This window comes from Bos taurus, chromosome 26 (assembly GCF_002263795.3).
Source record: "Bos taurus isolate L1 Dominette 01449 registration number 42190680 breed Hereford chromosome 26, ARS-UCD2.0, whole genome shotgun sequence".
NCBI lineage: Eukaryota > Metazoa > Chordata > Mammalia > Artiodactyla > Bovidae > Bos > Bos taurus.
The window spans coordinates 15,087,225-15,095,645 of NC_037353.1; the positions used below are offsets into that span (position 1 = coordinate 15,087,225).

Consider the following 8,421-nt stretch of genomic DNA (forward strand, 5'->3'; position numbering starts at 1 on the left):
CATCAAATCAGTTATGGCTCCTTTGGTCACTGTGTTATTATACTGGACTATAACTAGTTATACTAATCATTGGTTAAATTTGTTCTTTGTTTTCAGAGTGTGCTTTGTGCCTCTGTGATGCATTATGGCAGTCACTCCATGCTGCAGTACTTATATCCTGTCTAATTTGTTAGATTGTTGTCTCTTAGAGTAACCAGTGTGTTAATCAGAGCTCCCACAAAGTTAATATGACTAAAAATATTTGAAGAAATAATTGTAATAATGTGATTCTAGATATGAGAAGAAACAACAAGGGAAAATGTCTCCTGGATTACAGTTAGAATCCAGAGAATTTTAATTATTGATGGGGCCTGGTCCAAAACTTAACACCTGGAGTGATATATCAAGAATTTTTTGACTGAACTGGGATGAACCTCCCATTGGCATGGGACAAACATTGATCTTGAAATGTTTCCCAACAATGTCATTCATGACCGAGAGGGGAAGACCTGAGAAATGGAATCAGCAATTGCAGCTCCTCAGTGTGAGCCAGTGTGCCCTGAGAAAGGGGAATGCCTGCCACCTGGCAGTCGTTAGACTGCAGCCACTCCAGCCACTCCCTGTGGTGAAACTTGAGGGAACTCTGAGAATGCAGGATTACAGGCCCCAGATAGCTAAGATACATAAAATAGATTCAATGAACCCTGACTCTGGCATCTTCCCATGCATAGAAAAGCACTAAATTCCTTAAATTGAGGTGCTGCCTCTTACATTTGAAGAATTTCTAAGTCTTCAGGTGTAAAGTAGGTACTTTTCCAAGGGGAATAAGGGAAGACAAGTCTCAACATTTAAAAATAGTGGCACTGATGGCAGGCACTCCCAGGAAGATCCATCTGACAAGCAAAACGTCCCCTCTTCTCCCACAAGATTATGGGATGGACATTGAGAGGGGGGAATTGTAACCAGGAAGGGTTAATTTTAAATTTACACTGGATCTGCTTCTGTGACTTTAACCTTTTTTTGTTATAATGAACATACAAAATGGCCTACTTCAGGGAGATAACGTGAGCTGCCCACTCATAAAGGACTATAAGGAAGTGAAACTAACACATTCCCCTGCCTGAGGCTTGCCCCTCTAGGGGACATTCGCAAGGATTGGATAGTCTTTTTACTTTGTTTCCTCACCTTCTCACCATCTCTGATTCATAAAAGAACCTGGCAAACAGGCCTGGACAAAATGTTTATTTTCTTGGCCAGTTCAGTTCAGTCACTCAGTCACGTCCGACTCTTTGTGACCCCATGGACTGCAGCACTCCAGGCCTCCCTGTCCATCACCAACTCCCAGAGTACACCCAAACTCATGTCCATCGAGTCAGTGATGCCATCCAGCCATCTCATCCTCTGTCGTCCCCTTCTCCTTCCGCCTTCAATCTTTCCCAGCATCGGGGTCTTTTCTAATGAGTCAGAAATGAAACATTTCCATGTCTATTTCTGCTCATTCCTGTATGTAGAGGTTATTCCATATATCTGTTTGTTCTGTTTAGTCTCCCTCCTGAGTGATTGCGTGCTGCCTTCCTGGAATAGATACAACTGCTGGAACAGGGATGTCGGTCCACCTGGGGGCAATTTTGCAACCCCTTCGACAGTTGACAAGCTCCGGACAGTTGGTTGTCATACCTGAGAGGTGCTGCTGACATCTAGTGGACAGAGGCCAGAAATGCAGCTTAATATTCTGTTGCGTGCAGGACCGCCTCAGAGCACAGTCCCTGAGTCGTGTCCAACTCTTGAGACCCCATGGACTGTACCCTACCTTGGGATTTCTGTCCATGGGATTTCCCAGGCAAGAATACAGGAGTGGGTTGCCATTTCCTCCTCCAGGCGATCTTCCTGACCTGGGGATCAAACCTGCGTCTCCTATGTCTCCTGCATTGGCAGGCGGATTCTTTTCCGCTGAAACACCAGCTTTGTGGCCCCAAACGTCTGTATTTCCAGGTTGAGTAACTGTGCTAGATGGTCAAACCAAACTTCTTTTAAAATAGGATCCTTTGTGATTTTCAGCACAGACATTTATTTGGGAAGAGCTCTTTGAGGGAGAAGATGGCGTGTTATAAGTTGGTGTTCTTGTCTTCTATCACCAGGCACTTAGTCTGAATGAAGGTGGAGATGTCCACCGAGGTTTGCAGTCACTCCTCAGGGAAGTGAGCATGCCCGGCCCACAAAGCCTGCTCACAACTGCCAACAGACTGTTTGGGAAAAGACGTGTGATTTCCTGCCAGTAAGTAGTGCTCCCACATTGATGAAAAAGAAACTGAAAATAAAACAGAAATTACGGAAGAGCAGAAATAAAGAATAGCTGTACTGCCTTAAAATTATACTTAGAATTATACTTCTGTAAATTGAGAATTTTGTGATTGCCTCTGAATTGTGTCCTTTAAAAATGATTGTTTCTGATATCTCATGCTCCCAGATGTCAGTTTCAACTTCTCCATCCTCCTACACCCACGTCTGCCTTCCCCCATCCCCATCTCAGTGACCACAACCCCTAACCCCTGTCTCATCTCTGCCGGGCACTTTCTGTGGAGCTGACTTTTCGAGATCTCTTAAATTTGTCCCCTCTTCTGAATCACCATTGTCATTGCTGGTGTCCGGGTTCTCACACCTTCTACACTGTTATTTTAATTGTTTTCTAGCTGATCTCTCCAAGTCCAACCTGGTCCTTCTATACTACTAATAGAAGAGTCTTTCTAAAATTAAAATCTGTCCCTAAAAGATAAGATTTTGTATCTGAGTATTTCCTATTTACTGCAGCGTGTGATTCCGAAGTTCCCTAGTCCAGTAAAAGCCTGCCATTATTCAATAAGTGAGAATCAAGCAACTGTGCCAAACGATAAGCAGCAGGATGCTGTTTTAAGATGAATGAAATGATCAGGCTAAGTCTGGCCATCTTACCAGTTGGCAGCTCCAAGGATTATTCTGTAAGATGCATCTATAACCTTGTCCTGGCTGCTGTTGGGTGCTGCCCACTGCAGATTGCCTGCTCTGGGCTTCAGTGTCCTTGGAGATGATTCTGAGTCCTTCAGCTACTTAGGTTTTCTAGGATAAGCACTTGTGATTCCAGGAATCTTCTGGTTAATGGATGCTCATTTTTCAATATGAGCCATATCTTTGAATATTGTAATTGGGGAATATTGAGGACACAGGGGATCATTCTCCACTTTTCACGGTCGCTTGGGTTCTTCTCTCTACATCTTCTTTCCTCTGTAGAAGCTAAAATGTTTGAGGACAGGAGATGGGCAAAGGATGGGAGCCAATTGCCAGGCACATGATATCAGAAAACAAGTTTTCATGAGGTGAGTTATGTGTGAATTTTAATGTGTTACATATAATGCCCTTCCTGATTTGACTCCAACTTACATTTCATGACTCATCCCTTGTAACTTTCCCCGCTAATTCCCTACACACAGACACACATGCACACACACATGCACGCACGCCTCCCACACGCCCCGCGCGTGTGCACGCACGCACACACGCACGCATGGACGCACGTACACGCGTTCACACACAGACACACAGACACACATGCACACAGACACAGACATGCACACACACATGCACGCACGCCTCCCACACGCCCCGCGCGTGTGCACGCACGCACACACGCACGCATGGACGCACGTACACGCGCTCACACACAGACACACAGACACACATGCACACAGACACAGACATGCACACACACATGCACGCACGCCTCCCACACGCCCCGCGCGTGTGCACGCACGCACACACGCACGCATGGACGCACGTACACGCGCTCACACACAGACACACAGACACACATGCACACAGACACAGACATGCACACACACATGCACGCATGCCTCCCACACGCCCCGCGCGTGTGCACGCACGCACACACGCACGCATGGACGCACGTACACGCGCTCACACACAGACACACAGACACAGACACAGACACAGACACAGACACACACACAGACACACAGATTCTACTCCTGGAAGACCTACAAGACTTTGATAGCCTAGTTCAAGTCTCCCAGTCATTCCATGAGGATGTTTCAGACCCTCTGGTCGGTGTTGGTGGTACGGAAATGAGTAAAACATGATTTGGCCACCTAGTGGAGGAGGTAAAATCAAACAGAAGGTCAACATGGAGTTCCATGTTTAACAGGAACGTTTATGGGCTGTCTTATGCATAGCTGCTGCTGCCCATGTTCTCAGAACAGCCTGCAGCTTCTCCCTGTGTGTGTGTTTCTCAGCAGACTGTGAGCCACCTCAGGTCCAACGTTGTATCTTCACCCTGGTGTCCACATGTGGCACAGTGCCAGTGGTCTACACATTTTTATTAATTGCACAAATGAGTCTTAAAGTATAGATTGCCCTGTGCAAGCATTTATGCCAGAAACATGTTAAGAAAAAAATGTTTTCACACTTTGAGGAAACCATGCCAAGTAGAACATGGCTACTCTTGGAATTCGTTGGTTTGCTTTTAAGGAATCCCGCCAGAGGTTCCATTAGGCTGACCTGGAGTCCTTTGCTGAAGACACCGAAGAATGCAGGAAACACGTAGACGACTGGATGATGGAGAAGATGGAAGGTCAGAGCTTGTCTTTTCGGGGGCGGTGCCATTGTGAGGGAGACAGCCGAGACTGCCCGCATGTGATCCCACGGCGCTTCCAGTGGCCTGTGTGGATGTGCTTGCTGGGTTTTCAGGCCAGTTCTCTGTCCATGGGATTCTCTAGGCAAGAACACTGGGGTGGGTTGCCATTTCCTTCTCCAGGGCATCTTCCCAACCCAGGGATCGAACCTGGATCTCCTGCATTGCAGGCAGACTCTTTACTGTCTGAGCCATCAGGGAAGCCCCAGTGCCAATCTGATATTTTTTTTGGACTTATGAAATGGTGATTTCTGAAAAATGCTTAAACCCAGTGTTGGTCTCTGCTTCAAGATTGTTGTTTGAGGACAAGCACTACACTGCGTGTGTGCCTAGTGTGAAACATCATCCCCCTGAGTGCTCAGGTGGCCAGAAAGGCAGGATTCCAGCCTTTGCTTGATATTGAGAGAAGTTTTGTGAAGGAAAAGTTTATTCTCCCCCAATAGCAGTAACTTTCTCTCATACTCTTTACAGGTAAGATATCAGAGATACTGGGGCTGAGACAGTCTGTCCTCTGATTAAGCTCATCCTGGTGAATGCCATCTATTTCAAAGGCAAGCGGCATGAGCAATTTGACAGAAAGCACAGGAGGGGAATTCCCTTTAAGACTAACCAGGCAGGAACACATTTTGCAGACATTGTTACTTCCTAAAGTAACACTCTGGGAAAGACGCTAGGAAAGACTGTGAAGGATGGAAAAAGTAATTTATCTCCCACTGTCTCGATTCTTAATTCGTTTCTGAATGAATTTCATATCCCCTGTGTATCTCTCATTGGAATGGGAAGAGAACTACTAAAACAATTGTTACATTGATCTTTCTGTCTTTGGTCAAATCAGTCTTCTGTCTCCCGTCATGCTATTTGGATTGAAACAAAATTTCTTCTAAGCCTTGGAGTTGTGTTTGTATTATTCTATCACTGACTATATTTAGACTTTTCCTTGCAATTGTCAATGACAACTATGACTATTTATTGCTTTAGAATTCATGGCTGTACAATTCGAAATATAAGAAAAAAAGTGTTAGCAAATGTTCAGGACAGCTTTGTTTTTATTTATTTTTGGATATTTAAAAAATAAAAATTGTACATATTTAAGGTGTACAAGATGAGGATTTGAGATATATAGTGAAATGATTACTGCAGTGAAGCTAATTAAAATATCTTCCTCTCACATAGTTACCATATATTTTCTTGATGACAGCACCTGAAATCTCCCCTCTTAGCAAATATCCAGCATTTCATATTATTATATTATTAATCCACAGTATTATTAACTATAGTCATTATTCTATGTGTTTGATTTTTAGACTTCTATGCCTACCTTTATTTTTTTTATTTTTTTATTTTTTTTAACTAAACACTTTTATTCACAGAAAATTAAGACCAAATGTCTGAACTTACAAAAGCAGTGGGGCATTGGTAATCTAACATTATATATATATATTTGTATTGTCCAAATTTGTTCTATTTTAATCTTTTTTTTTTACATTTTATTTTTAAACTTTACATAATTGTATTAGTTTTGCCAAATATCAAAATGAATCCGCCACAGGTATACATGTGTTCCCCATCCTGAACCCTCCTCCCTCCTCCCTCCCCATACCATCCCTCTGGGTCATCCCAGTGCACCAGCCCCAAGCATCCAGTATCGTGCATCAAACCTGGACTGGCGACTCATTTCATATATGATATTATACAGGTTTCAATGCCATTCTCCCAAATCTTCCCACCCTCTCCCTCTCCCACAGAGTCCATAAGACTGTTCTATACATCAGTGTCTCTTTTGCTGTCTCGTATACAGGGTTATTGTTACCATCTTTCTAAATTCCATATATATGTGTTAGTACACTGTATTGGTGTTTTTCTTTCTGGCTTACTTCACTCTGTATAGTAGGCTCCAGTTTCATCCATCTCATTAGAACTGATTCAAATGAATTCTTTTTAATGGCTGAGTAATACTCCATTGTGTATATGTACCATAGCTTTCTTATCCATTCATCTGCTGATGGACATCTAGGTTGCTTCCATGTCCTGGCTATTATAAACAGTGCTGCGATTTGAATATGATAATGGCTGGGGTCAATAACTCTCAGTTTGGAATTTGACCTCTGTCCACTTGATAATAGCATATTACACAAAAATGTACATGCCCAGAATATAGTTGATGTGGTCTTTAAAACTGGTGGACTCTGGATGTCTCATCAAGGTTTTCCCTCCAAGAAAAGCAAGGCCATGAAGCTGATTATATCATTGAGCAACACTCAGAGTGAAAGTGTAGCTCCCTCTGGCCTATATGCCTTTTCTAAGCAGATCTTCCAGTGCAGGCTTGAATATTAGCTACTTTTCCTCTTAACTTTGAGAAACAGTTTTTTTAATTGAAAGGTCCCTTTGAGTGCTTCTCTATTTATCTTTAAAAAAAAAACACAATTTCTTCTGAGAGTGATATAGAGAGCTTTGTGTCTCTCTTTATCAATTTTTCTCTCCCACGTGGTAGTACTTGATCTGCTGGGACAATGGAATATTATTACTCAACACTAGTATATACTAGTGAAAATTTAACATCAATCAGCATAAGTGCACAGAAATAATAATTATTTGTGCCTATATGTTATGTTCCGTGGGCTTCCCTGGTAGCTCAGTGGTAGAAAAATCTGCCTGCAATGCAGGAGATAGGGGATTGACCTCTGGGTCAGGAATATCTCTTGGAGAAGGAAATGGCAACCCTCTCCAGTATTCTTGCCAGGAGAATCCCATGGACAGAGGAGCCTGGCGGGCTACAGTCCATGGGGTTGCAAAGAGTTGGACACAACTTAGGACTGAACAGCAACAACAAGGGTTCTGTGAATTAGACATGTGATTTGATTTTAATTTCATGCTTTTACCAGGAGAAGAAGACAGCACAGATGATGGTCAAGCCACATTTAGAATGGGACACGTGGAGGAGGTGTGCGCCCAGGTCCTGGAGCTGCCCTGCGCGGGGCCGAGCTGAGCACGCGCATCCTTCTGCCCGATGAGGACACAGGTCTTGCTGCGGTGAGCCTCGATGTTGAGTCAGTGTCTGTGGATCCAGCCTGAGCATGTTCTTTTTAAACTTTTTGTTCTGTATTGGGATGTAGCTGGGTAACAATGCTGTGGTAATTTTAGGTGAACAGTGAAGGGACTCAGCTATGTACACGCACACACATGCATCCATCCTCCCCAGACTCCCCTCCATCCGGCTGCCATATACCATTGTGAGAGTTCCCTGTGCTCCACAACAGGCCCTTGCTGGCTATCCATGTTAAATATAGCAGTGTGTATATGTCCATCCCAGTCTCCCTAACTATCCCTTCCCCCAGTCCTTCCCCCTGGCAACCCTAAGTAGCCTGAGCTAATTTTTAAAAGTCCAGCCATTGGATTGCATTTGAGGCATTTCCAATTTAGGGTTGTGCTGAGTGAGTGAGAGTTGCTCAGTCATGTCCAACTCTTTGTGACCCCATGGACTGTAACCTGCCCAGCTTTTCGGTCCATGGAATTCTGGAGTGGGTTGCCCTTTCTTTCTCCAGAGGGTTGTTCTGATGGGTGCTAAATAAACACCACTGCATGGCTTTGGTGAACATGTGTATGCATTTCCACTGAGTGTACATCTAGGAGTAGAATTGCTGGTATAAACAAATTCTGATAGAGCCTAGAAGAGAGTTCCAAAAATAAGAACGTTATTATTTATTCTAAAGAGAGAGGCTAGTTGCTGCTGCTGCTAAATTGCTTCAGTCGTGTCTGACTCT

General features: G+C 43.8%; 1 pseudogene; it reads left to right on the forward strand.

Annotated features, from left to right (window-relative positions):
- The first annotated feature begins 1,020 nt into the window (after positions 1-1,020).
- LOC786264 (serpin B8-like) lies at positions 1,021-7,732 on the forward strand (annotated as a pseudogene).
- Positions 7,733-8,421: the final 689 nt, after the last annotated feature.